This window comes from Salmo salar, unplaced genomic scaffold (assembly GCF_965601325.2).
Source record: "Salmo salar unplaced genomic scaffold, fSalSal1 ptg000322l, whole genome shotgun sequence".
Classification (NCBI taxonomy): Eukaryota; Metazoa; Chordata; class Actinopteri; order Salmoniformes; family Salmonidae; genus Salmo; species Salmo salar.
Genome location: NW_027675349.1, coordinates 801,989 through 806,155, shown reverse-complemented (window position 1 = coordinate 806,155; position 4,167 = coordinate 801,989).

Sequence of the window (4,167 nt, the reverse complement as noted above, 5' to 3'; positions counted from 1 at the left end):
AAATATGTGAATACTCCTTAATAAAACACTGCACTCCCCAATAGCCAAGTGTAGTCTGACCGAAGCACTGCATCCTCATCGTTCAGCTCCACCGCTCTGACGACGTCGCTCCCGTTGGCGGTTGTTATAGCAACCGGATGCTTTTCTTGGAGTTTCCCAGCTTGCGTCCTGCGAGGCCTCAGCTATATGCTCACCGGTGTGATCCTGGGGGGAAATAACTTGTTTTGGAGACACGACGCTGTTTTCATCTCCCCCAGTCGTTGAATGAAGTGAACATGTCACGCTTCATGTAAGGCTCACATTGTCCTGCTCGACCACATATCGCTGGTCAACGCCAAAATGGGTCCCGTTAGCGAGCCGGTCAGCAAGGCTCTGCCTGACTTCAGTGGACATTTGTGGCAGTGCTTCTCGTGTAAAGTAGTTGGGAAGCTCATATCTCGGGTCCATAGTTTTCAGTAGCTTTTTGAATCCGACTTGTTCCACAGTTGCAACAGGGACCATATGTTTAGCAATGTGATAGGACACCGCTGTAGTTATAGTACACCACTTGCCAATTTTCTTTTCATAAAGGCACACTGCGGGAAAATGAAGTTTGCAGTGAGCTTTGTTTCGGGGCTTTTTCGGGTTGTCGACGGCTTGCGGCTGGGGCTTCTGCAGCGCGCAGTTTCACACACTCTTCGTATTGCAGTTTGTGCCACTGTTTTAGGTGGTGAAAAAGATTTGTAGTGCTTCCACCCCTGGCTGTAACTTTTTTTATGGCACTGCCTACATATAACGTGATTTTGTTGCTCATCTGATACTTTGAATCCGAACCATCTCCAAATTACTGAGCCAATGCTTTTTCTTTTACTAACCAATTCCTCGTCAAAACGCTCCGCAGACGCTGTTGCTTCCTCCATGTTTGTTGAAGTGTCTGTTCCTGCCCCTCCGCCCTCTGTGCATGAAAGAGGAGGCGCGGGGAGCAGCGCAGAGAGCTCCGGGTCTGCAGCTTGCTTGGAGCAAGGATCAAAGCGTACATTTGAACTATATCGATATATGCGAAATGGTCTAATTTCATATCACATTTAAAATATATATCGATATATTTTTTTATATCGATATATCGCCCAGCCCTAGTCAGGCTGATAAGAACAATTCTTATTTTGTATAACGGGTCACTTACGCTTCGAACACACCGACTGCGTCATTGCATCACTGCTACGTAACATTTTGCGCAGCTACGCAACTATACTGACGCTTCGAACACACCGACTGCGTCATTGCATCACTGCTACGTAACATTTTGCGCAGCTAGGCAACTATACTGATGCAGGTACCTTTTGCAGATGGTCGCATGCGGTTGTACACATGGAGGAGAGAATCATTTTCGCAGTATCCTCAAAACCGTGTCTTTTTGACACAACTGCTGACAGCTACAGGGACATAAACACAAAACATGCTGCTTGGAGACAAGTGACCACGATAGTAGGATTGCAAGGTCAGTTTAGTAGTGAGCACGTGCTAGATGTGGCTAGTTAGCTAGCTAACCTAGCTTGCTAACCTAGCCATTGAGGTGTGTGTGTGTGTGTGTGTGTGTGTGTGTGTGTGTGTGTGTGTGTGTGTGTGTGTGTGAAAGAAATAGTCAAATAAATTATGCTAGTTACTACCCCTGATAACTTTACCAAATAATCATGTTTGAAAGAGTGAGTGTGTATGTCATAAATAGTCCTAGAAATGGTAGATACTACTGTACCCCTGATAATTTGGTCAGATAACCGTGTGTGTGTCTATGTGTACAGTAGGTGACATATCCATGATAGCTATCTAATAACTATAGGTATGCTAGGTAATGGTTTGGCTTATCATGTCTATGTAGAAGAAGACTGTAGGAGGAAGTGGAGAGGACTCAGGGACAGGTATCAGAGAGAGAGAAGGACAGAGAAAGAGAAGAAGAGGTCTGGGTCAGCAGCTTCAGGCCAGCAGCCTTGGTGCTTCTGCCACATTCTTTCTTTTCTGGATCCATTTATTGTGCCTAGGGCAACGAGTGGCAATTTTACAGCCAGACCCTCTACTACATCATCCACAAGTGTTGTCCCCACCGGTGCATCAAGACCCTCAATGTCACCTACAACTGCGACCATCGCCTCCACCGCTGCAGCGAGACCCCTCTACAATGTCTACATCATCCACAAGTATGACCACCATCGGTGCTGCGAGACCCTCTACAATGTCTACATCATCCACAAGTATGACCACCATCGGTGCAGCGAGACCCCTCTACAATGTCTACATCATCCACAAGTATGACCACCATCGGTGCAGCGAGACCCCTCTACAATGTCTACATCATCCACAAGTATGACCACCACCGGTGCTGCGAGACCCTCTACAATGTCTACATCATCCACAAGTATCACCACCATCGGTGCAGCCATGGAAGACGATGAAATGGAGGAAGCACCTCTGGATCTAGGACCACCTGAGATTATTATGAACCTCACGGAAGTGACCACTGAGGACCTCGTTGAACAGGATGTGGCCGTGGAGACAAACAGAGAGAGAAACGAAGAGGAACAACGTCACACCAGGCGTCATCGAAGGTTCCAGATCCACTCAACTCATTTCAGCAGAGGCTCCTCCAAGCCGTGGAGAGGGATGCAGCCCAACCTGATGCTCACAGGAAGGAGGATGAAGAGACCCTCTTTGCCATGAGCCTGGTGCCACAACCCTGAAGAGGCTGCCTCAGCAAAGAAAAGCAGCAGTCAAAGTTAAAATGTATCAGCTGCTTTTCCAAGCCGAGTTCAATGGTACGTTTTTTTTCTTCTCCACATCACAGGTAGTGTCATAAGTGTTGCCACAGTGAAGTAGGTCATTCTTTACAGTATACTCATGTAGGCTAATTGGTATTACAGATCAAAGTATTAATATGAGGCAAATGTACAGCTGTTGTTTCTAGGTTAGAAAATATCCCTAAACAACAGTTTACTGTCTAAATATTTTCCTGTCATATTCATCTTTATCTCTGAAATACAAATTCCATGAGTAAACAGCAAGTATTACCAACTTTACTGCACTGTTCCAATATTTATGCCTCTAACTACACTATACAAGCAGTATTTAGTTAACATAAATCTCACCTTTTATGGTTTTCTATTATGTTAAGCTTGTATGTGTTGTTTTTCTCTTCCCTTCCAGAGATGGAGTCCATTTAGCCGAGCAGCTCACAGGAAGGACAGGAAGAGGAGAGGAGTTGTCTGGTTGTTGTTCTTCCCTTCCAGAGATGGAGTCCATTTAGCCGAGCAGCTCACAGGAAGGACAGGAAGAGGAGAGGAGTTCTCTGGTTGTTGTTCCCTTCCAGAGATGGAGTCCATTTAGCCGAGCAGCTCACAGGAAGGACAGGAAGAGGAGAGGAGTTGTCTGGTTGTTGTTCCCTTCCAGAGATGGAGTCCATTTAGCCGAGCAGCTCACAGGAAGGACAGGAAGAGGAGAGGAGTTGTCTGGTTGTTGTTCCCTTCCAGAGATGGAGTCCATTTAGCCGAGCAGCTCACAGGAAGGACAGGAAGAGGAGAGGAGTTGTCTGGTTGTTGTTCCCTTCCAGAGATGGAGTCCATTTAGCCGAGCAGCTCACAGGAAGGACAGGAAGAGGAGAGGAGTTGTCTGGTTGTTGTTCCCTTCCAGAGATGGAGTCCATTTAGCCGAGCAGCTCACAGGAAGGACAGGAAGAGGAGAGGAGTTGTCTGGTTGTTGTTCTTCACCTCCCTCATTGTACCTTTCTTTTCACACACGTCTGTTCCGTTTAAATTCAGTCAATTCATAGTCATTAGTTTATAAAGTCTCGGGATAGCATTCATTATTAGTGTTACATAGATTTCTGAATTGACAGAATTGAAACACTGAAGAATTCACAGATGCTCTTTTTGAAATGTTTACACGCACACACACCTCTTTCAATAGTTGTATTTTTTTTTAAACATTTTTTACACTTACCGGTCATGTTCTTTCCTGTACTTGAATACTTATTAAATGATGTTTTCATAGTCAGTTGTTTATTAATATCTCATTTAGACTTAATCTGCTCATTTCGTCCCTACACCTTCGCAGATCTAAGACAAGATGAAAGTAAAAACACATTCTCTTCCTAATTCATTCTTTTCCCACCTGTATTTTGTCAGGCCAGTGAACATGGTG